Raw genomic sequence first — 26394 nt, forward strand, 5'->3', positions numbered from 1 at the left:
CTAAGCTGCGCATGCGCAGTGAGGACAAGAAAATTTGAAAATCGCGCCCCTGTCACATCGCTCCCGGACCCAAAAAGCGGATAAAGCGGTCCGGGAGTGAAAAGAACAAAGAACAAAGAACAATACAGCACAGGAACAGGCCCTTCGGCCCTCCAAGCCCGCGCCGCTCCCCGGTCCAGGATTGAATCCTGAATCCAGGATCCCCGCCCAATTTTCCAGCCTATCTACATACCAATATCCTATCCACCGATCTGTCCCCCACAGCTACGATGCTTTGTTCATTACAACCTATTAACTCACCCTCACCCCCCCATTCCAGACCATGTGATCTCCAGGGAGAGGCGAAAACCCAGAGTGAAAAACCCCAGGGCCAATATGGGGAAAAAAAAAAATCTGGGAAATTCCTCTCCGACCCCCTGAGGCGATCGAAACGAGTCCAGGAGATCACAATGGCCCTGATCGGAAAATGCTTCCCAACCCTAGTCATTTCCACTTCCACGAGAAACAAGGAACAATTAGCCCGCGCCGCTCCCTGGTCCAAACTAGACCACTCTTTTGTATCCCTCCATTCCCACTCCGTTCATATAGCTGTCTAGATAAGTCTTAAAAGCGGATAAAGCGGCCCGGGAGTGAAAAGTGGGAGCAATGGCCCCCACAGATGTTGCCCCACCCCCACCACATAACTGTCCCCCTTATCCACACACCCCCCAATGGCCCAGACCGATCGCAACCCTCAGCCCCATTTCCCCCCCACCGATCGCCCACAGAGTGGCAGCAGACCCCCCGCCCCTGCACCACCCCCCTCCCCCGCCATCAGAGATCCATCTAGCCTCCCTCCCAGTATATTTCATATATTCACAGCGCAGTATCTTGACAGTTTCACAAATTAAGTGCATTTTCACTATTATAGCTGTGGAATCCCTTCTCTCTGCTGTCTGTACTTGCAAAATCCACCGAGGTACATATCCAGGCCTTTATTGAAGTTGTGTAATGAAACATATAGGTGCGTGTACAAATAACCGTTGCTTGATTCAACAACCTTTGGAATTGTGTTTTGCAACAGCCAACTTGCAGTAAATTCTAAGAGCTGCATTTCCAAGTTTAGAAGATAATTTGGGAAATGTTAATAAGATAATTTCTACTTCTTTTGAACTTGCTGGTGTCAGGGAAAAAAAACAATTCATGGCAAGTGAAATATAATCTAAGTAGCATTAATAACAGGAATGATCAGAATTAGAAATGTGTTGGGATAGAATTAACTCCCCCCCCACCGCCAGAATGATCAGTCCTCCACCACCCCCCCCCCCGAATGATTGCCCCCCTATGCCCCCCCCAAAATGGTCAGGCCTCCACCCCCCCCCCTCCAATGATCTGGCCTCGTCCACCCCTCCTAAGAAAGTGATCGGGCCTCCCCCACACCACCCCCCCCCCCCACACAGAGAATGATCGGGCCCCCCCCAAACCCCCCGCAGAGAATGATCGGGCAACCCCCACCCCTCCCAGAATGATTGGGCCTCCCCCACCGCCCCCCCCACAGAGAATGATCGGGCCTCCCACATCCCGCACCCCTCCCAGAATGATCGGGCCACCGCCACACCCCCCCTCCCACCAACCAGACAATGATCGGGCGTCCCTGCTCCCTCCCCCCCGACCAGAATGTTCGGACCTCTCCCACACCCCCCCATACCCCCACAAACCAGACAATGATCGGGCCTCCCTCCTCCCTCCCCCCTCCTCCCTCCCCCCCTGCCCCCCACCCCCGACAGAATGATTGGGCCTCCCCGAAGGGAAGGTGACGGATATCGTATTGAAGTGAACGATATCTGGAATGCAGCTCCACATCCTGAAACCATGGCTACGATTCTCCCATCCTGCTCCGCACAGCTGGCCGGGAGAATCGCGCGATGGCCGAATCACGTGATTCCCGGGAGCGTTCGCGCCGCGCTTGTGTCTCCCAGGGCTGGATTTCTGACGTCGTCTGCGCCACACTGGAAATCGGCTGAGAGGCGGGGTCAGCATTTAAATAGTATTTTAGGTACTATTTAAATACTATTCGTGGGCCAGGACTGAAGTATCCGGGCCCGCTAGCCTCTCCACCCCACCAGAATGTTTCACTCCAGCGGGGTTTCGAATACCTCCCCAATTTCAGGGAGCTGGTGGCCTGACCCCGCTGGACTGAAGGGAGGGGCAATCAGTGCCCCCAGGGGGTTGGGCGGTTGGGAGGTTGTGCCCCCTGGGCATGGGCACCCGAGCAGTGTCAGCCTGTGTCCCTGCACTGCCCGGGGGCACCTTGGCACTGCCCACTGGGCATCGGGTAGTTGCCAAGGGAGAGGGACGAAGCCTATTGGGGGCGGGGCCTCAGGGTGGGGGCCTATTGGGGCGATCGGTGGGGGTGGGGGGGCTCTGCTGACACTCTGCCTAGGGAACAGTTGGGGAAGGAGGGAGACCAGTGGTCGGGCAAGCTGGGGGATGGGAGGTCAGCTGTGGGGGAGGGGGGGGGCCGGGGGGGGGGTGGGTGCTGGTGGGGGCGGTTTCATCGTTGGGGGGGGGGGTCAGAACTGCAGGGGGGGGGGGGTTGGGACTGAGGGTGGGATTAACTGTCGGGGGGAAGGGCTGAAGAGATTGGGGGTGGGCCGGCGGGTGGGGGGGGGCGGCGTCGGGGTTGGGCCCAGGAATGGTCAGGGAGCCAACGATCGGGTCGTGAGGATGTGGAGAGCCAGCGTTGCGGAGATCGCGAGCTGGCCAGCGATCGGTGAAGTTGTCAGTGTGGGGCCACTGCGCCTGTGCCGATCTCGGCACTGACAGATTGGCGCGTGCACAGTAGCCCCGCTCAGCACGATGCTGCCAGTCTCTCCAGTGGAAATAGGCGCCCCCTCTGGCTTTTAAAGATATTCACGCTGGTGGCCTCTGCAGTGCACAGAGTGTGGGAGATTCTTCTCTGAACGCCCACTGAGAAAAACAGCATGAATTACTCCAAATTCAACACTTAGAATTTGTTTGGGAGAATTCCGCCCCATATGTGTCCATTGTTCCACTGGAGCAAGCAGAGAGGGAGTGATTTGTGTCAGGAGTGCTGGTGAGAGATTTATTTATTTAGTTGGTGTGTTTTTTTGCCTTTATTTTTCGAGTAGTATTTTTCTTTTGTTAATTTTAAACTGAAAACCGGAAATGGGCTGCCAAGGAGTCTGGGAAGGGTTTTTTAAGCGCGCGAAGGGGACAGGGCGAGCAGGGGTGAGTTTTTAATTCTTATTTATTTTCTCTGTGAACCTTGGTAAAAAGGGTCAATTATGAGTGTGAAGCCAGTGTGTTGTTCCCAGTGTAGGATGTGGGAGGTCCTGGAGGCACCTGGCCTCCCGGACATCCACATCTGTGAGGGGTGTGTCGAGCTGCGGTTCCTGAGGGGCCGTGTTAAGGAGCTGGAACTGCAGCTCGAGGGTCTTAGGCTGTTAAGGGAGAATGAGGAGGTGATAGACAAGAGCTATCATCAGGTGGTCACACCAGGGCCACGGGTGGAGGCCAAGTGGGTGACGGCCAGGAAGGGTAAAGCTCGGGTGATTGAGAGCACCCCGGTGGATGTGCCCCTACACAACAAGTACTCCTGCCTGAGAACTGCTGGGGGGGACAGCCCATCTGGGGGAAGCAGCGGTGGCCGTGTCTCCGGAGTGGAGTCTGGCCCTGTAACTCAGAGGGCTAAGGAAAAGAGGAGGAAGGCAGTGTTAATTGGGGACTCGACAGTAAGGGGGTCGGACAGGCGTTTTTGCGGAGGCAAGCGGGAGTCTCGGATGGTGGTCTGCCTCCCTGGGGCCGGGATCCAGGATGTCGCTGGTCAAGTCCCAGAAATCCTGAGGGGGGAGGGAGAGGAGCCAGAGGTAGCGGTACATATTGGGACCGCTGATGTGGGAAGGAAGGGGGAAGGGGTCATGAAAAGAGAGTATAGGGAATTAGGGAGACAACTGAGAAAGAGGAAAGCAAAGGTAGTAATCTCGGGATTGCTGCCTGTGCCACGGGAGGGTGAGGGCAGGAATGGAGTGAGGTGGAGGATGAATGTGTGGCTGAGGGACTGGTGCAGGGGGCAGGGGGCAGGGATTCAGGTTCCTGGACCATTGGGACCTCTTTAGGGGCAGGTGTGACCTGTAAACAAAAAACGGTTGGCACTTGAATCCCAGGGGGACCAATATCCTGGCGGGAAGGTTGGCTAAGGCTACTGGGGAGAGTTTAAACTAGATAAGTTGGGGGGAGGGGATCGAGACGAGGAGACTGGGAGCGAGGAAGTTAGCTCGCAAACAGAGAAGGGTTGTAGACAGTGCAAGAGGGAGGATGGATGGGGGATAGAGAAGGGGAGAGCTCAGACCAAAGTATTGAGATGTGTTTACTTTAATGCCAGGAGTATAGTGAATAAAAGGGATGAGCTCAGAGCGTGGATCGATGCCTGGAAGTGTGATGTGGTGGCCATTACGGAGACTTGGATGTCTCAGGGACAGGACTGGATACTCCAGGTGCCGGAATTCAAATGTTTCAGGAAGGACAGGGAGGGAGGCAAGAGAGGGGGTGGAGTGGCACTGCTGATCAGGGATAGTGTCACAGCTGTAGAGAAGGTGTATGCTGTGGAGGGATTGTCCACAGAGTCTCTGTGGGTGGAAGTTCGGAGTGGGAAGGGGTCGATCACTTTGCTGGGAGTTTTCTATAGGCCGCCCAACAGTACCAGGGAGGTGAAGGAGCAGATAGGGAAACAGATCCTGGAGAGATGCAGTAATAGCAGAGTTGTTGCGATGGGAGACTTTAATTTCCCAAACATAGATTGGAATATCCCTAGGGTAAGGGGATTGGATGGGGAGGAGTTCATTAGGTGTGTTCAGGAGGGTTTCCTGACACAGCATGTAGACAAGCCTACAAGAGGAGAGGCTGTACTTGATCTGATACTGACCAATGAACCTGGACAGGTGTCAGATCTCTTAGTGGGAGAGCATCTTGGGGATAGTGATCATAACTCTATCTCCTTTATGCTTGCATTGGAAAAAGAGAGGATCAGGCAAGCTAGGAAAGCGTTTATATGGAGTAAGAGGAAATATGAAGACATAAGGCAGCAAATTAGAGGAGTGAATTGGAAGGAGGAATTCTTGGGCAAATGTACTGAAGAGAGGTGGCAGTTTTTCAAGGAATGTCTGTCTAGAGTTCTACAGGACAACGTTCCGAGCAGACAGGGAGGAGTTGGTCAGTTAAAGGAACCGTGGTGCACAAAAGCTGTGCGAGACCTAGTCGAGAAGAAAAGGAAAGCGTACAAAAGGTTCAGAGAGCTTGGCAAAGATAGGGATCTAGATGAGTATACGGCTTGTAGGAAGGTACTAAAGAAGGAAATTAGGAGAGTCAGAAGGGGTCACGAGAAGGCCTTGGCAGGTAGGATTAAGGAAAACCCTAAGGCGTTCTATAAATATGTGAAGAGTAAAAGGATGAGACGTGAAGGAATAGGGCCCATAAAAGGTGAAGGCGGGAAAATCTGTACGGAACCAGTAGAAATGGCAGAGGTGCTGAATGAGTATTTTGCCTCGGTTTTCACAGAGGAGAAGGACCTGGGTGGATGTACTGCGGGCTTGCGGTGGACTGAAAAGATTGAGTATGTGGAATTTAACAAAGAGGTTGTGCTGGAATCTTTGAATGGCATCAAGATTGATAAGTCGCTGGGTCCAGATGGGATGTACCCCAGGTTTCTGTGGGAGGCCAGGGAAGAGATTGCAGAGCTTCTGGCGATGATCTTTGCGTCGTCGATGGAGACGGGGGACATGCCGGAGGATTGGAGGATTGCGGATGTGGTTCCTATTTTCAAGAAGGGGAATAGGGATAGCCCAGGAAATTACCAACCGGTGAGTCTAACCTCAGTGGTTGGTAAACTGATGGAGAAGATCCTGAGGGACAGGATTTATGAGCATTTAGAGAGGTTTAGTATGCTCAAGAATACTCAGCATGGCTTTGTCAAAGGCAGATCGTGCCTTACGAGCCTGGTGGAGTTCTTCGAAAATGTGACTAAACACATTGACGAAGGGAAAGCGGAGATGTGGTTTATATGGATTTTAGCAAGGCGTTCGATAAGGTCCCTCATGCAAGGCTTCTAGAAAAAGTGAGAGGGCATGGGATCCAAGGGGCTGCTGCCCTGTGGATCCAGAACTGGCAAGCCCAAAGGAGGCAGAGAGTGGGTATAGATGGGTCTTTTTCTAAATGGAGGCCGGTCACCAGTGGTGTGCCCCAGGGATCTGTTCTGGGACCCTTGCTGTTTGTCATTTTCATAAATGACCTGGATGACGAAGTGGAGGGATGGGTTGGTAAGTTTGCCGACGACACGAAGGTTGGTGGGGCTGTGGATAGTCTGGAGGGATGTCAGAAGTTACAGAGGGACATAGATAGGATGCAAGACTGGTGCGGAGAAGTGGCAGATGGACTTCAACCCAGATAAATGTGTAGTGGTCCATTTTGGCAGCTCAAATGGGATGAAGGAGTACAATATAAAGGGAAAGTCTCTTAGTACTGTCGAGGATCAGAAGGACCTTGGGGTCCGGGTCCATAGGACTCTAAAATCGGCCCCGCAGGTGGAGGAGGTGGTTAAGAAGGCGTATGGTGTGCTGGCCTTTATTAATTGAGGGATTGAGTTTAGGAGTCCAGGGATAATAATGCAGTTATATAAGACCCTCGTCAGACCCCACTTGGAGTACTGTGCTCAGTTCTGGTCGCCTCATTACAGGAAGGATGTGGAAAAGATTGAAAGGATGCAGAGGAGATTTACAAGGATGTTGCCTGGATTGAATGGCATGCCTTATGAGGATAGGCTGAGGGAGCTCGGTCTTTTCTCCTTGGAGAGACGTAGGATGAGAGGAAACCTAATAGAGGTATACAAGATGTTGAGAGGCAGAGATCGGGTGGACTCTCAGAGGCTTTTTCCCAGGGTGGAAATGGCTGCTACGAGAGGACACAGGTTTAAGGTGCTGAGGGGTAGGTACAGGGGAAATGTTAGGGGGAAGTTTTTCACACAGAGGGTGGTGGGCGAGTGGAATCGGCTGCTGTCAGTGGTGGTGGAGGCAAACTCAATAGGGTCTTTTAAGAGACTCCTGGATGAGTACATGGGACTTAATAGGATGGAGGGTTATAGGTAGGCCTAAAAGGTAGGGATTTGTTCAGCACAACTTGTGGGGCCGAAGGGCCTGTTTTGTGCTGTAGTTTTTCTATGTTTCTATGTTTATAAAGCTCGAGTTAACTGTCCAAGGTGGGTGTCTATTGTGGGGAATCTGAGTGAACATTCCTGCTAGTCTCTGTGGAAGAGTTCTTGAACAACTACATGAAGGACATCCGAGTATAGTCTAGGTGAAGGAATTAGCATGTAGTTATTTTTGATGGCTGGGTCTGGATGCCCAAGTGCAGCCAGTGTTCAATTCTGGTCGCCACACTACCAGAAGGACGTGGAGGTTTTGGAGACGGTACAGAAAAGATTTACAAGGATGTTGCCTGGTATGGAGGGCATTAGCTATAAGGAGAGGTTGAGAAACTTGGTTTGTTCTCACTGGAGCGATGGAGGTTGAGGGGAGACCTGATAGAAGTTTACAAGATTATGAGAGGCATGGACAGAGTGGATAGTCAGAAGCTTTTTCCCAGGGTGGAAGAGTCAACTACTAGGGCGCATAGGTTTAAGGTGCGAGGGGCTAGTTTTAAAAGAGATGCACGAGGCAGATTTTTTACACAGAGAGTGGTGGGTGACTGGAACTCGTTGCCGAAGGAGGTAGTGGAAGCGGATACGGTAGTGACTTTTAAGAGGCGTCTTGACAAGTACATGAATGAGATGGGAATAGAGGGATATGGTCCCCGGAAGCGTAGGGGGTTTTAGTTAAGACGGGCAGCATGGTCGGTGCAGGCTTGGAGGGCTGAAGGGCCTGTTCCTGTGCTGTAATTTTCTTTGTTCTTTGTTCTTTGAAGAAAATATGGGACAGTGGCAATCCTGTGCACAATACACCAGCATTGTCTCCTTTACACCCTGGGAGTGGCCGAACATATTATGGCAATGATTACGTGTAGATTTTACTGTTTTGTTTGAGGGGTATATGTTCTTAGTCACAATGATGCACACTCAAAGTGGCCAAAAGTTGGTATCAAGAGATCTACTACATCTGAACAAGCCACTGAAAAACTTGACAAAATTATTTCAGAAAGGATATACTTGCCATAGAGAGAGTACAGCAAAGGTTCACCAGACTGATTCCTGGGATGGCAGGATTTTCATATGAGGAGACGTTGGGTCGACTGGGCCTGTATTCACGTGAATTTAGAAGAATGAGAGGGGATCTGGTTGAAACATGTAAATTTGTGATAGGGCTGGGCAGACTGGATGCAGGGATGTTGTATCCTCTGTCTAGGAGGATTTAGAACAAGGAGTCACAGTCTCAGGATACAGGGTAGGGCATTTAGGACTGAGATGAGGAGAAACTTCTCCACTCAGAGGGTGGTGAACCTGTGGAATTCTTTACCAAGGAGTCTGTGGAGGCTAAATCAGCGAGTATATTTAAGAAGGAAATAAACTTCTAGACTCTAAAGGTGTTAAGGGGTATGGGGAGAGCACAGGAAAACATTGTTGAGATAGAGGATCAGATGTGATCATGTTGAATGGTGGAGCAGGCTCGAAGGGCCGAATGGTCTATACTTGCTCCTAATTTCTTCGTTTTGTTTATTTCCACAAGCCTGAGTTGAGGAAGAGACAAATATGATGAAAATTGTAAAACGCAGATTGGTCCATTTGGGAGCAAACAATATATGTAGGAAGAGAGAGGAGATTCTGCTGGGTCGGCAGGTATCAGCTCAATTACAAAGCAGGAAATTATTGACTGAGCCGTGTGTGTAATGGTGCCCTCTTGTGTCCAACTGTAGATACAGGAAGAAGTCTCACAACACCAGGTTAAAGTCCAACAGCTTTATTTGGTAGCACAAGCTTTTGGAGTATCACTCCTTCTTCAGGTGAGTGAGGAGTTGTGTTCACAAGTAGGGCATATGTAGACACAAACTCAATGATGCACTATCAATAAGGCGAAAGACTACCGATATGCCAATATAAGTGTAGGCTTTTATTCACAACAGAATCAGGAGCAGATCCCAACAATTAACCGACCTGGACTGAACAAGGGGGAGGAGACAGTCACCTTTATACTAGGTGCTGAGGGGAGGAACCAAACTGGAAGGGGATGTGTCCAGGTATGACAAACACACACAACGGTGGTCCAGAAAGGACAAAGGCACAACTGAGGTCCACCACATTCACCCCTTCCTTTTAAAAAAACAATACGGGGGTGAAGCGGAAACAATATCACAAGTCCAGACGAACCGGTGGCTTGATCCGTCGTCGCGATCGTCGTAGTGCAGGTCGCAGAGTCGTCCGAGCAGGGAGCGATGTCGGCCCAGGCTCCGTACAGTGAGCGTCGAGAGAAGGCGCTGGGTGGTGTGAAGCGGACCGATCCGTCGTCCCGTCCAGTCGTCGGGTACTGCGTGGCGACGGCTCCGGCGACTCAAGCGAGCTGTACATAGGGGCGAGAGGAATGGGCTGTGGCCCTGGTGGCGTATGGGGAACAGTGGGAACTGGAGCTGGGGGGTGGGGGGCTGCAACAGGATCTGGGCACACTACATTGGGGACAGGGACTGAGGGAGGAAGAGGCGTAGCAGTCTCCGAATGGACGACACCAGGGACCGTGGGGCGGAAGGACGTGGTGACCTCCGGGGCACCCGCGGGTGCCAAGTCACGGACAGAAACCGTGTCCTCCCGCCCATCAGGGTACGCTACATAAGCATATTGGGGATTAGCATGGAGCAGTTGGACCTCCTCGACCAAGGGATCTGCCTTATGGGTCCGGACATGCTTCCGAAGCAGGACGGGTCCCGGGGACATCAGCCAATCCGGGAGCGAAGTACCCGAGGAGGACTTCCTGGGAAATGAAAACATCCGCTCGTGAGGGGTCGTATTGGTCGCTGTGCACAAGAGTGACCTAATGGAATGTAATGCGTCCGGAAGGACGTCTTGCCAACGGCTGACTGGAAGGCCCCTAGACCGTAACGCTAATAGAACGGCCTTCCAGACGGTTGCGTTCTCCCGCTCTACTTGACCATTGCCCCTGGGGTTATAGCTAGTGGTGCGGCTGGAGGCAACGCCTTTGGCGAGCAGGTACTGCCTCAGCTCATCACTCATGAAAGAGGACCCACGGTCGCTATGAATATAGGCTGGGAAGCCGAACAGGGTGAAGAGCTTGTTCAGGGTCCGAATCACTGTAGCCGTGGTCATGTCCGAGCAGGGGAAGGCAAAAGGGAAACGTGAGTATTCGTCAATGATATTCAGGAAATAAACATTGCGGTTAGAGGAGGGGAGGGGGCCTTTAAAATCAACGCTAAGGCGCTCGAACGCGCGAGTGGCCTTTACAAGGTGCGCCCTACCTGGCCGGTAGAACTGCGGTTTGCACTCAGCGCAGACCCTGCATTGCCTGGTAATCGTCCGGACTTCCTCAAGGGAGAAGGGCAGGTTACGGGACTTGACAAAATGGAAAAATCTGGTGACACCCGGGTGACAGAGGTCGTTATGGAGGGACTGTAGCTGGTCTAGTTGGGCAGTGGCACATGATCCACGGGACAGGGCATCTGGGGGCTCATTGAGCTTCCCAGGCCGGTACATGATGTCATATCTGTAGGTGGAGAGCTCAATCCTCCACCGCAAGATCTTGTCATTCTTAATCTTGCCCTTTTGCCTGGTGTTAAACAGGAAGGCAACTGACCGCTGGTCCGTAATTAAGGTGAATCGTTGGCCCGCGAGATAATGGCGCCAGTGCCGGACGGCTTCCACGATGGCCTGGGCCTCCTTCTCGACCGAGGAGTGTCGAATCTCAGGGCCTTGTAAGGTCCGGGAAAAGAAGGCCACTGGACGGCCCCTCTGGTTAAGGGTGGCAGCTAGGGCAAAGTCAGACGCATCACTTTCCACTTGGAATGGGATGGATTCGTCCACAGCGTGCATCGCGGCCTTCGCGATGTCCGCTTTGATGTCATCGAAGGCCCGACAGGCCTCCTCCGCCAGGGGAAAAGAGGTCGATTTTAGGAGCGGACGGGCTTTATCTGCGTAACGGGGAACCCACTGGGCATAATAGGAGAAGAAGCCCAGGCATCTCCTCAGTGCTTTGAGGGTAGTAGGGAGGGGAAGCTGCATAAGGGGACGCATACGGGCTGGGTCGGGGCCAAGGACACCATTTTCTATCACGTACCCAAGGATGGCGAGGCGGCGTGTCCGGAAAACACACTTCGCCTCATTGTATGTGAGGTTCAGGAGAGTGGCCGTACGAAGGAATTTTTGTAGGTTGGCATCATGGTCCTGCAGGTCATGGCCGCAGATGGTGACGTTATCCAGATACGGGAAAGTGGCCCGTAGTCCGTGCTGGTCCACCATTTGATCCATGGCCCGTTGGAAGACTGAGACCCCATTGGTGACACCAAAGGGGACTCGGAGGAACTGGTAGAGGCGGCCATCCGCCTCAAAGGCAGTGTATGGGCGATCCTCCGAGCGGATAGGGAGCTGGTGGTAAGCCGATTTCAAATCGATCGTTGAAAAAACCCTATAGTGCGCGATGCGGTTGACTATGTCTGCGATACGGGGAAGAGGATATGCATCTAGTTGGGTATACCTGTTTATGGTCTGGCTGTAGTCAATCACCATGCGGTGTTTCTCCCCCGATTTAACTACGACCACTTGCGCCCTCCAGGGGCTGGTGCTGGCCTGGATAATCCCTTCCTGGAGCAAACGTTGTACCTCGGACCGAATGAAGGCCCGGTCATCCGCACTATAGCGCCTACTCTTGGTGGCTATAGGCCTACAATCCGGGGTGAGGTTATCAAATAACGGGGGGGGGGTGATCTTGAGGGTCGAGAGACTGCAGGTGGTGCGCGAGGGGCGCTGCAGTGACGGTGCCTGGCAGATGGAGAGCGGGGGATAAGGGCCATCATACTGCAGGGTGACGCTCCTATGATGGCTGAGGAAATCTAACCCCAGCAGTACAGCTGCGCAGAGTCGCGGCAGCACGAGGAGCCGAAAACGCTCGTAGACTGTGCCCTGTACCGTCAGCGTCACCAAGCAGCACCCGAGGACCTCCACTGAGTGAGAATTCGAGGCCATGGAGATGGTCTGGCTCCAGGGTCGCACGGGAAGGGCATATTGACGCACTGTGCGAGGGTGTATAAAACTTTCCGTGCTCCCACAGTCAAACAGGCAGTTTTCTGCATAACCATTTACCTTGATCTCCATTATGGACTTGGAGAGTTGATGTGGCTGCGACTGGTCCAGGCAAATCGATGCCACTGTTGAATTAAAGAAGAATCCATCTTCGTCGCCGTCTGATGACGTCACGGATGAAGCTTCCTGCTCAGCTTGCCTTGATGCCAGTCTCAAAGATGGCGACTCCCGCACTTCCGGTGACCGCATCAAAGATGGCGATTCCCGCACTTCCGGTGACCGCATCCAAGATGGCGATTCGCACGCAGCCGCCGCCTGCATCAAAGATGGCCGCGCCCTCGGAGCACACATGGCTCCACGAGTCTTCAGAAGCGGCTTTGCTCTGCAGACTTTAACAAAGTGGCCTAGCTTACCGCATCCGGAGCAAATCGCGTCCTTTGCCGGGCAGTGACGCCGAGGGTGCTTAGGGAGGCCACAAAAGTAACATTTGGGCCCTGCTGGAGCAGCCGTCGCAGTGGAGCCGTCGGTGGAACGGGATCCAAGGTAAGACCCGAGATTATGGGAGGCTGCTTCTAACGTTTCAGCCATCGTGGCCGTTTTCCGGAGGTCTAGGTCATCTTGTTCCAGCAGACGCTGCTGGATGTATGTAGACTCAATGCCCGCAACGTAGGCGTCGCGGATCAGATCCTCCGTGTTCTGAGCTGCTGAAACAGCCTTACAGTCGCATGCTCGGGCGAGGACTCGCAGGGCGCGCAGAAATTGGGCGCACGATTCTCCTGGCTGCTGTTTGCGGGTAGTTAGGAGGTGTCTGGCGTAAACCACGTTAGGGCTCTTTCGGAACTGCCCTTTTAGGAGTTCGATAGCGTCCGCGTAAGTAGCAGCGTCCCGGAAGATTCCATAGACAGTTTCGCTTACCCGGGCGCGGAGCACGTGGAGTTTAGCAGCGTCGGTGTCGATGGCCGTAGCGGTGTCGACGAATGCTTCGAAGCAGTCCAACCAATGATCAAATTTATCAGAGGTTCCAACCTCTTGAGGGTCTAAAGCTAACTTGTCGGGTTTTAGAAACTGCTCCATACTAGTAACTGTTGTGAATAAAATTGATGCACTATCAATAAGGCGAAAGACTACCGATATGCCAATATAAGTGTAGGCTTTTATTCACAACAGAATCAGGAGCAGATCCCAACAATTAACCGACCTGGACTGAACAAGGGGGAGGAGACAGCCACCTTTATACTAGGTGCTGAGGGGAGGAACCAAACTGGAAGGGGATGTGTCCAGGTATGACAAACACACACAACGGTGGTCCAGAAAGGACAAAGGCACAACTGAGGTCCACCACACTCAATTTACAAGATAATGGTTGGAAGTTTGGTCAAAGATACAGGTTTTAAAGAGTTACTTAAAGGGGAAAAGCGAGGTTGAGAGACAGAGGAATATGGAGGATGGGGATTCCAGAACTTTGAGCTGATGCGGCCGAGGGCAAAGCCACTATTGGTGGACCAATTTTAATTGGGAATTCACAAGAGGCCAGGGTTAGAGGAATGCTGGTACCTCAGAGGATTGTGGGAATGGAGACACTGGTGCCTCAGAGGATTGTGGGAATGGAGACACTGGTGCCTCAGAGGATTGTGGGAATGGAGACACTGGTACCCCAGAGGATTGTGGCAATGGAGACACTGGTAACTCAGAGGATTATGGGAAGGGAGACACTGGTATCTCAGAGGATTGTGGGAATGGAGGAGGTTACAGAGCTAGGGAGAGGTGGGGCCAAGAGAGATTTGAAAGCAAGGGTGTGAATTTAAAAGTCAAGCGTTTGCTGAAAATCAGACTGTGGTGGAGCTCGATTAGGAACCAGAAAGGAAATTCTTTTGTCGATGAAGATGGGTGGCTGGACATTGAAGAGGATTATTTTATGCCTGTCTTTGAAAACAAGGGGTTGCTGCCATTGTCAGAGTGACGAAAGGGGTAATAGTGAAAATAGAGAAGTTCGTAAAGACATCAGAGATGCAGGTTTCTGAGGGAAGTAAGTACTGAAGTAGTGGAGGTGTTGATTAAAATCTCTCAGTCCTCCTGGGATCTTGGCGTGTCAGAATACTGGAGAACTGCAAATATTACAGCGCCATTCAAAATACGAGAGGCATCAACTCATAATGATGAACAGTTAACGTAATGTTGAGCTACCTTTTAGAAGCAGGCACGTGTGACAAAACTAACAGCCACTTGGAAAGACATGGGTTAATAAGTCTCAGCCTGTATGGATGTGTCAAAAGGAAACAGTGTCTGGCAAACAGGATTCAGTTATCTGAAGAGATTTCGAAAAGGTTGATGGGAAACTGTGGTTGATATTGAGTGTTTGGACTTTCAAAAGGCATTTGATAGAACAGCACAGAGCAGAACTTGTGAGCAAAGTTGAAGCCCATGTGGTTAAATGATAGTCACAGCTTGGATATGAAATTGGCTCAGGAATAGAAAGGAGGGAGTATTGGTTGTTACTCAGACTGGAGGGAAGGGTACAGTGGGTGTTTCCCAGGGGTTTGCATTCGGACCATTACCCTTTATCATGAGTATTAGTGACATGGACTTGGGGACAAAGGCACAGTTTCAAAGTTTCCAAGGGACATAACTATTGGAAATGTGGTTAGCAATGAGGAAGATAGCAACAGACATCATGAAGGTACAGAGAGACAGGTGAAATGTGCAGACACATGGCTGATTAAATTCAATGTAGAGAATTGTGAACGAAAGAGTGAGGAGAGACAATATAAACGAGAAGGTGCAACTTTTAAGGGCTGTAGGACTAGATGGCCTTGGGGCTGAAGGTGATAAAACAAGTAGACTAATAATCCAAATGTGATTGCCACTCCACGGGACCAATGGCCCAATGTCATAGACATGCCGCTATCAGGTTGGGAACTTAGTTACTGCACATGCCTGCAGTCTCTGTCCTGATCAAAGAGATCAAAGAGCTCAACGAACAGTACAGCACGGGAACAGGACCTTTGGCCCTCCAAGCCTGCGCCGATCATGTTTACCTATTTAACCAACCGCTTATTCCCCGTTTGTTCATATGCCTATCAAGATAAGTCTTAAATGTGGCTAACATAACTGCCTCAACCAGCTCACTTGGCAGTGCATTCCAGGTCTCCACCACCCTCTGTGTAAGCAAACTTCCTCCGCACATCTCCACCTGAATCTTTCCCCCCTTGTCTTCAATTTGTGCCCCCTTGTAATTGTCATTTCTGCCCTGGGAAAAAACTTCCAACTTTTCACTCTATCTATACTCTCATAATTTTATAAACTTCTATCAGGTCGCCCTGCAGCCTTCGTCTTTCCAGGGAGAACAATCCCAGTTTATTCAATCTCTCCTCATAGCTAATACCCTCCATACCAGGCAACATCCTGGTTAACCTTTTCTGCACTCTCTCCAAAGCCTCCACGTCCTCCTGGTAGTGTGGTGACCAGAATTGGACACACTATTCCAAATGTGGCCTAACCAACGTTTTATACAACTGTAACATAATTTGCCATCTTTTATACTCGATGCCCCGTCCGATATTGGCAAGCATGCCATATGCCTTCTTCACCACCTTTTCCACCTGTGCTGCCATTTTTAAGGATCTGTGGACCTGTCCTCCCAGATCCCTCTGTGTGTTTATGCTCCTGATTGTTCTGCCATTTATTTTATACCTCCCACCTGAATTGGATCAACCAAAATGCATCACCTTTGCATTGGTCCAGATTACATTCCATTTGCCATTTCTCCGCCCAATTTTCCAGTCTATCTATATCCTGCTGTATTATATGACAATCTTCATCAGTATCCACAACTCCACGAATCTTAATATCATCTGCAAACTTGCTAATCAGACCAGCTACGTTTTCTTCCAAGACATTTAAATATATTACAAACAGCAGAGGTCCCAGCACTGATCCCTGTGGAACATCACTAGTTAAAGACCTCCATTCAGAAAAACACACTGACACCGCTACCCTCTGTCTTCTATGGCCAAGCAAGTTCTGAATCCATCTAGCTAGTTCACCCCTGATCCCATGAGATTTAATCTTTTGCACTAGCCAGACACAAGGGACCTTGTCGAATGCCTTACTAAAGTCCATGTAGACAACATCCACAGCTCTTCCCTCGTCAATCATTTTTGTCACCTCCTCAAAAAACTCAATTAAATTAGTGAGACATGACCTCCCTCATACAAAACCATGCTATCTGTTGCTAACAAGATCATTCAGTTCCAAATGTGTATAGATCCTATTCCTAAGAATCTTCTCCACCAGTTTTCCGATCACTGACCAGCCCTCAGTATCCTATTCTCAAAGATTCAGCTGAATGTTATCCAAAATTCATGCTTGAAGATCACCTCAGACACACCTCTACAAGAAGCTGTATCCACTCCTGTTACTTAATGTTCATCCCCAGGATTTGGAATGGTGTCATAACAGCAAGTGGAGATCCCGGGATGTTCTTTTCCCAGAATTTCTACATTTTTGTTTTCATAAGGACATCAATGCCTTGGACAAGATCCAGATGTGAGTGTTTCTGAGACTTACGAGCAAAGTCTGAGAAGTATGAAAATCCTTGTCCTTAAAATGTTGAAAAATAAAAACAATACAGACGCGATTTTGTCGCACAATTTAAAATGGGGTTGCAGACAAGAGGACACAAATACAAAATTAGGAAACCTCAAACCTCAAGTGAGATTTGAGGGTAATTTTTAGCTCCGTCGCTCAGGGAATAAGCTGAGGTGTCGGGTGCCAACGTTGTCCAATTTTCATTCCAGTGGTTGGGTGGTGAAATTGAGAATGAGTTCCTCGGTTCCCAGAGCAGTATGGATTGGGAAAGGCACTCCCATTAAAAACAGTTCACACTATGTCAAACAGCTCCTTGAAAAAGAGCCGAATATCCTCTGGTTATGTAAGGAACAGAAGGTTATCAGGGTAAGCTGGCTGGACTTTCTCATGTTGATGTTAAAGAGAAGCAGATTACTCCACAGAGGTAACTTACAGACACCTTCCCGATAATAATGCTGATGTTTGTTGAATGTAAGACCCCTGAGGTCTGTTGTTAACTCACAAATCCTTGGCCTCTGGGAATTGGGGCTGACTTGCCGGCTGCCACCTTGTTGTCTGTTCTAACAGGTGGTGCTGGGGGCAATGTCAAAATGGCATTCCTGCCTCTCAAGGCCTCACAGCTGATACCCGATTCCAGTGAGGTAAAAGCAAAACACTGCAGATGCTGGAATCTGAAACAAAAACAGAAAACCTCAGCAGGTCTGACAGCATCTGTGGAGAGAGAATAGAGCCAACGTTTTGAGTCTGGATGACCCTTTGTTACACGTTGGTCAGAAGATGATTTGATTTATTATTGTCACATGAACTGGTATGCAGTGATAGTATTGTTTCTTGTATGCAATATAGACAAAGCATACCGTTCATAGAGTACATAGGACAGAAAGAAAGGAGAGGGTGAAGATATCGTGTTACAGTCACAGCTAGAGTGTAGAGAAGATCAACCCAGGTTAATGAATTATTGTGTACATTGCCATTTACTTATAACATTGGAAATGTTCAGCCATGATCCGAAACAGTTGAGCTTCCATTCTTTCATGGCAAACCCTGAAAAAAGTGGTGATGGAAAGCAATAGCCTTTGAACTGGGGCACAGACTTCTGGGAAGATGTGTTCTGTGCATTGTCAATAGGAATGTGTTATGTGTGCGAGGCATAGCCCCTTTAAGAGGATGGGTCAGGTGACCTGGGGCATGGGATAACCTGCTCGGGAAACCGCCCCTGCAGCCACTCGAGGGCTGGAGCGTGAGAAGTACAGTCCTATGATAAACCTGACTATTCCCATGGCTTGCATTTGGTGTGACTCCTTTGGAGCTACCTCCTCCGTAGTCCCAGACTAAACACTGATGATGAGAGTTGGTGCCTTTGTTCCACGACTGTGAGGGAGGAGCGACAATTTTATATTTTCTCCGCACCAGACCAGTGAAGGACCCAAGGCACTGCTTCAGGGGGATGTTCAGGACCACGTGATGGCCACATTAAGCATTGGACAGACAGTAAGGGAAGGAAACTGCCAGGCAGAGAGGAAATGGCCGAGTGAAGGAACCATGGTTCACAAAAGAGGTGGAATGTCTTGTCAAGAGGAAGAAGGAAGCGTATGTTAGGTTGAGAAAACAAGGTTCAGTTGACTCGATGGAGGGTTACAAGTTAGCAAGAAATGAGCTGAAAAAGGGGCTTAGGAGAGCTAGGAGGGGGCATGAGAAGTCCTTGGCGGGTCGGATCAAGGAAAACCCCAAGGCTTTTTACTCTTATGTGAGGAATAAAAGAATGACCAGGGTGAGGCTGGGGCCAGTCAAGGACGGCAGTGGGAATTTGTGCATGGAGTCAGAAGAGATAGGAGAGGTGATGAATGACTACTTTTCTTCGGTGTTCACCAAGGAGAGGGGCCATGTTTTTGAGGAAGAGAGGGTGTCACAGGCTGATAGGCTGGAGGAAGTAGATGTTCGGAGGGAAGATGTACTAGCAATTTTGAATAAACTGAAAGTTGATAAGTCCCCTGGGCCTGATGAAATATATCCTAGGATTCTTTGGGAGGCAAGAGATGAGATAGCAGAGCCTTTGGCTTTGATCTTTGGGTCCTCACTGTCCACGGGGGTGGTGCCAGAGGACTGGAGAGTGGTGAATGTGGTTCCTCTGTTTAAGAAAGGGAATAGAAATGACCCTGGTAATTATAGGCCGGTTAGTCTTACTTCGGTGGTCGGGAAGTTGATGGAAAAGGTCCTTAGGGATAGGATTTACGACCATTTAGAAAGATGCAGCTTAATCCGGGTTAGTCAGCACGGATTTGTGAAGGGCAAGTCTTGCCTCACAAATTTGATAGAATTTTTTGAGGAGGCAACTAAGTGTGTAGATGAAGGTAGTGCAGTTGATGTCTTATACATGGATTTTAGTAAGGCGTTTGATAAAGTCCCCCATGGTCGGCTTATGAAGAAAGTAAGGATGTGTGGGATAGAGGGAAGTTTGGCCGATTGGATAGGTAACTGGCTATCTAACAGAAGACAGAGGGTGGTGGTGGATGGAAAATTTTCGGACTGGAAACCGGTTACCAGCGGAGTGCCACAGGGATCAGTGCTTGGTCCTCTGCTATTTGTAATTTTTATAAATGACTTGGAGGAGGGGGCTGAAGGGTGGATCAGTAAATTTGCTGATGACACCAAGATTGGTGGAGTAGTGGATGAGGTGGAGGGCTGTTGTAGGCTGCAAAGAGATATAGATAGGATGCAGAGCTGGGCTGAAAAATGGCAAATGGAGTTTAACCTTGACAAATGCGAGGTGATTCATTTTGGTAGGACAAATTTAAATGTGGATTACAGGGTCAAAGGTAGGGTTCTGAAGAATGTGGAGGAACAGAGAGATCTTGGGGTTCATATCCATAGATCTCTGAAGGTTGCCACTCAAGTGGATAGAGCCGTGAAGAAGGCCTATAGTGTGTTGGCGTTCATTAACAGGGGGTTTGAGTTTAAGAGCTGTGGGGTTATGCTGCAACTGTACAGGACCTTGGTGAGACCACATTTGGAATATTGTGTGCAGTTCTGGTCACCTCACTACAAGAAGGATGTGGAGACACTGGAAAGAGTGCAAAGGAGATTTACCAGGATGCTGCCTGGTTTGGAGGGTAGGTCTTATGAGGAAAGGTTGAGGGAACTTGGGCTTTTCTCTTTGGAGCGGAGGAGGTTGAGAGGAGACTTGATAGAGGTTTATAAGATGATGAGGGGGATAGGTAGAGTGAACGTTCAAAGACTATTTCCTCGTGTGAATGGAGCGGTAACTAGGGGGCATAACTATAGGGTTCATGGTGGGAGATATAGGAAGGATGTCCGAGGTAGGTTTTTTACTCAGAGAGTGGTTGGGGTGTGGAATGGACTGCCTGCAGGGATAGTGGAGTCAGAAACTTTAGGAACATTTAAGAAGCTATTGGATAGGCACATGGAGTACTTCGGGATGATAGGGAGCAAATAGCTTGATCTGGGTTTCAGACAAAGCTCGGCACAACATCGTGGGCCGAAGGGCCTGTTCTGTGCTGTGCTGTTCTATGTTCTATGTTCTATGTTCTATGAAACGGGTGCTCGGTCTTGGGTGCAGTGATGGAGCTGCTTATTACAGTGCTACTGATCGCGGGGAATGGCGGAGCAAGTGAGGAGTCCGGTGGTTTTTGGGGGACCGCAATCAGCAGCCTGGAGCCAGTGCTGAGGAACAGGCCTTGGGCCTAGTGTGTGAAGGCGGGAAACCAGCCAAGAGGCAGTGCGGGAGGAACAGACTTCGGGCCTAGCGCATGATGACGGGAAACCAGCCAAGAGGCAGTGCGGGAGGAACAGGCTTCGGGCCTAGCACGTGATGACGGGAAATCAGCCAAGAGGCAGTGCGGGAGGAACAGGCTTCAGGCCTGGTTGCACTGAGGTGGGAAACCAGCCAAGAGGCAGTGCGGGAGGAACAGGCTTCAGGCCTGGTTGCACTGAGGTGGGAAACCAGCCAAGAGGCAGTGCGGGAGGAACAGGCTTCAGGCCTGGTTGCGCTGAGGTGGGAAACATTGCTACTGTCTGGGCGAAATGGCGGGAAAGTTCGGGACCGTTGGAGGGTTCCATGGGGAGACCAAATCATGGTTGGCTTACATAAGAGAGATTCTGTATCCTTATTACTGCGAACAAGATTGAAGATAGCCTCATTGTTCGAGTATTCATGAGCACAGTGGGCAGCAAAACATTCAGTCTCCGAAGGAACATACTGCAGCCAGAGAACCCGGCTGATAAATCATTTACAGAGTTGTGCAAGTTATTGAAGGGACACTTCACACCACAACCGTTGCAAATTGCAGAACGGTACAGGTTTTACAAATGGGAGCAACTGGAGGGCAAAAACATTATTAAATTAGTCACGGCCCTCAAAAGCTTGGCAGAATCGTGTGATTTTGGGGCTCTCCTTCAGGAAGCGCTGCAAGAACGTCAAGATGGTAGATGCCCCAGGAAACCAATCAAGCCCGGAGGAGGGTTGTCACTGTGGTAAAAAGGGCCACACGGAGACCAGTGGCTGGATGAGGGGAGCTCAATGTTGGAACTGCGGGAGAACGGGGCAATTCCCACAATTGTCGGAACTGACGGAGGGAATGAAATTTAATCTGAATGTGCTGTCAGTCAATGGTGAAGAAGAGCGGTTTTGGGCAATGCCCAAACCGTAAGGGAAGATAGTGAAGCTGGAGGTGGACACGGGGGTGGCGATGTCATTGATTCCGGGTCCATATATAAAGAGAAACTGAATCATTTTCCCTTGAAACCTGCGAATATTGTTCTGGAAGCAGACAGGGATCAGGTGATGCCTTTGAAGGGTTATGTATCTGCCATGTTGCAGCTGAGGGACTAGTGTGCACGTCTCCCTTTGTACATCATCAACGTGAATTGCCCTGCATTGTTTGGGAAGGCTTGGATGAAGAAATTGAGACTGAATTGGGAAGTAGTAAACAGACTTGCAGAAGCTGGTTGGGGCCTGGATGAGATATTGGACAAATACCAGGAGGCGTTTAATGGAATCCTGGGGACAATTAAAGGTGTGAAGGTGAAGACTGAAGAATGAAGGTTGAAACCGGGAGCTTGCCCCAGGAGCATGAAAGCTCAGCCAGTACCAAATGCAATTAGATCCAAAGTCAAGACCAAACTGGAGAGATTGGTTGAGTTGGAGGTTTTGGAACCAGTGGCCTCGAACGAGCGGGCAACCCCATAGTCCCGGTCATGAAGACGGATGAATCTATGAGACTGTGTGGGGACTTTAAGGTCACCATCAACCTAAACTTATGGTTGGAACAGTATCCGTTACCCCTCATCGAGGATTTCTTCAGTGGCCTGGCTGGGGGAGAAATAATTCACTAAAATGGATCTTTCCCAAGCTTACATGCAAGTGTGGTTGGCTGAGGATTCACAACCGTTGTTAATGATTGTCACTCAGAAGGGATTTTTTCACTACAAGCGACTACCCTGCGGAATTACATCAGCTCCAGCCATTTTCCAGAGGGCAATGGGCTAAATTCTAAGTGGTCTTCAGAGGATGCAGTGTTCCTTAGATGATATATTAATTACAGATGCCACTGACGAGGAACATTTACATAATCTGGAAGAGGCGCTGAAGAGGCTGCAAGAACACGATCTGCAAACTCAGAGAAAAAATATGAATTTTTCAAAGACTCAGTCGAGTACCGGGGCCACGTCATCGATGGTGAGGGGTTCAAAAGGCTCCGAATAAACTGCAAACTGTTATGAAGGCGCCCAGACCGGGGGATGTGTCACAGTTGAGGTCCTCTCTGGGACTGATTAATTATTATGGCAAATTTGTTGCAGATCTAGTGATGGTATTAAAGCCTCTGCATTGACTACTGATGAAAGTTCAGACATGGCAGTGGAGGCCGGAATGTGTGAAGGCCGACCACACGGCAAAGGAGGCATTAAAGGAGTCTAGGGTGTTGATATACTTTAACCCAAAGTTACCTATTCAGCTGGCATGTGATACGTTGCCATACGGGATGGGAGAGGTCCTTTCCCACATAATGGACAACGGGGAAGATCGACCCATCACTTTCGCGGCGCGATCACTCTCTAGGGCACAGGGAAATGATGCCCAAATTGAGAAGGAGGCACTGAGTATCATTTTGGGACTGGAAAGTTGCACAAATTCTTGTATGCTTGGAAATTTGTCCTACTTACGGACTACAAATCACTCACAAGGAGTTTGGGTCCGTATTCGGGTATTCCATCAATGGCGGTCACGAGGTTGCAAAGGTGGGCCTTGATCTCATCAGCACATTTGTATGAGATCCAATATCGACAGTTGGATTAACATGCCAATGCAGACACGTTATCAAGACTGCCTTTGCCAGGGAACAGAGAAGATTCTGAGGAAGCAGTGAAGATAATGTATTTTTCACAAGAGAATAAAGTCCCGACTGCAGCTTCGAATGTTAAGCAAGCCACAAGGAAATATCCCATACTGAGTCGAGTGAGTCGTCCGGTAGGGAACAACTTATCACAAGAAGGACCCCGAGTTGAGGCCAGATTTGAACCGACAGTGGGAAATGTCGGTACAGGACAGCTGCTTGTTGTGAGGTATGAGGGTTGTTACCCCGACCGCATTGAGGAAGAAGGTGCTGGAGCAGCTGCATCAAGGGTACCCAGGGCTGGTACAGGTGAGGGAGGTGGCTAGAGTTATGTCTGGTGGCCAAACATTGGACCTAACATAGAAGACAAGCAGGAGCATGTGTAGCATGTGCCCAAATTCAGAAAGCACCACCAGCGTCGCCATTACATCCTTGGGTATGGCCAAAAGGACCATGGGAACGTGTCCATATCGATTTCACTGGGCCAGTGGAAAACTACATGTTTCTATTGGCTGTGGACACATCCTTTAAGTGACCGGATATGCATGAAAACAACTAGCACAGAGGCGACCCTGGACAGGCTTGATGACATATTTGCCAGGTTTGTGTACCCGGAGGAAGTGGTAAATAACTACAGGCCACATTGTGTTGCAGGAATTCGAAGAGTATATGGAACAGCACGGCATGCGGCATGTAGAGTCTGCACCGTATCACCCGGTGATGAATGGTCCAGCGGACTGGTTTGTGCAGTCAGTAAGTATTCCTTGGATGCGTCAAAGGGGGAAGGGTCGTTGAGGTGAAGAGTGAACCGATTTTTAAATATGTGTCGAAACACGCCACATGCAATGACAAAATGCCGGTGATGATGAGAGGCCAGTTACGGACAATGTTCAATTTATTCAGGCCGGCAGAGACCAAGTGAATGATGGACATCAGTCAGGGCAGGCAGATGGACCAGCGAACCAAACATGCAAAACTGAAAACCTTTCAAAAGGACAAAGTAGTCCTAGCGAGGAATTACCCAGGGAGTAAGTGGGTTCCAGCAGTAATACTAGCCAAGACTAGACCACTGTCCTACACTGTGGAGACACATGATGAGCTGTTGTGGTGTCGCCATATGGACCAATTACTGGTGGCACCATATCAAGGAGTGGAGACAGCAGCGGGAGAGACAGAGACGGTTCAGCCAGAACTAGCAGAGGTTCCCAAGGAAGGGAGCAGGGCATGCAGAGCTACACCTTGAGCTGATGAGCTGGAAACATCGGTAGTAGTGAATGATGATGTGTGTGTGGAAGAATCATCGGAGCCACGATCGCGGGAGAGGAACTGAAGGCCGGTCCCAGCCTCCAGGAAACAACCTCCATCGGCCTCTGGACCGATTGACCATGTCTATATAACGTCATCCACATTGTACAATATTTCTGTCTGTAATGTGTAAATAGTTAATTATTATTTCTGGATGGGGATTGCTATTTAGAAGGGAGAAGTGTTATGCATGCGGGGCATAGCCCCTTTTACATGACAGATGAGATGACCTGGGGTGTAGAGTGATGTGCCTGGGAATCTGCCCCTTCAGCGACTCAAGGGCTGGAATGTGAGAAGTGCAGCTCTTCAATAAACCCTATTGTTCCTGTGGCTTGCCTTTGGTGTGGCTTCTTTGGAGCTATCTCCCCAGTAGTCTCAGACTTAATGGAATGAAACTATTCAGAAGTTGTCTCTTCAATGGCTGTGTCTTCACAATCTGAGCATTAAGTGTCAGAGAATGGCCCCCTGCTTGATGAGTAGCACTCAGGTGAAACGTGCCTGGGTCAGATGTGCCCTGACATTCGTATCAGCCTGTTGTGAGCTTAGATCCCTGAGACAGCCCCAGCCACATCCCCGCACAACATGGGCAGGTCGCATAGGACAATTGCAGCATTGTACTGCAGGGATCAGCCAATTAGTCCAGGCACTGGAACAGCATCTTCAGATGGCCTGCTCAATAGTTGTCCTTGGTAGCAGCTGCATTATTTAAACGACTAATTGCTTGTCCTCCAACCAACAAACTTCCATCAGTCACACAAATTTGAGATCATTGTTGTCCATCTATTTGTTTTATTGTGTCTGTACTGAGCTGCACTTAGTTCCTCTGCATGTGGGCAGTGCAACAGCACAACTGAGTATAATATTGCTCAATGCTGCCAGACAATGCTGCCAGACATGGGCGGCATGGTAGCACAGTGGTTAGCACTGCTGCTTCACAGCTCCAGGGTCCCAGGTTTGATTCCCGGCTCGGGTCACTGTCTGTGTGGAGTTTGCACATTCTCCTCGTGTCTGCGTGGGTTTCCTCCCACAGTCCAAAGATGTGTGGGTTGGGTTGATTGGCCAGGTTAAAAATTGCCCCTTAGAGTCCTGGGATGCATAGGTTAGAGGGATTAGCGGGTAAATATGTGGGGGTAGGGCCTGGGTGGGATTGTGGTCGGTGCAGACTCGATGGGCCAAATGGCCTCCTTCTGCACTGTAGGGTTTCTATGATTTCTATGACATTCTCTGCCTTATCCAGATAATGGTGATATAGGCAATTTTTCTAATTGCCCCAAGATTATTATTTCTAATTACTATTTGTGTCGGCTTAAAGGGAACGTTTGATTTAATGTTTTCAGTTTCCTTTCTGCTTTGTTTTTTTGTTTCGGGGAGTTCCCTTCTTTTTGGGGGCTGCCCTTCTTACTTTGTCCCTGAATTTGTTTAATGTAATCAAAAAGAAACCCCAAAGGGAACATACCTACAATCAAAAGTATGTCAGTCTGGGCAAGTACTTTTAATGTGTTATTTAGCTAATTATTCTTACATAATTCTCCTCCCAATCAAATTGTAACCTTTGGGTGTAAACTTTCTTTAACAAGAAATGAATCATCAAGGTTTTAAACAATTAACTGCAGGAAGATCTCCCTTCTCGGCAAGAAATGATTTAGTTCATTAGGATCAGCTCTGAAGATGAAGTCTCTTTACGATTCACTTTCTTTTCTCTTTATGAAGATTGTTTCCTCTTTGCCTGTTTTTTCTCAAAGTGAAGATATGGGAATGTCTCCAAGTGACTTGAACTATGCACAGGTTTGCAATATTCAATCATGTGTGAATGTGTTGAGAGATTGGTGAGTTGTACATTTCTTAAAACAAGTTAAGAGAGGGGTTTTATGAAATATATTTGACCTGATCTTTTACTCTTTTGAATAGAAATATATTAAACAGTTCTAC

Source organism: Mustelus asterias, chromosome 10 (genome assembly GCF_964213995.1).
Source record: "Mustelus asterias chromosome 10, sMusAst1.hap1.1, whole genome shotgun sequence".
NCBI lineage: Eukaryota > Metazoa > Chordata > Chondrichthyes > Carcharhiniformes > Triakidae > Mustelus > Mustelus asterias.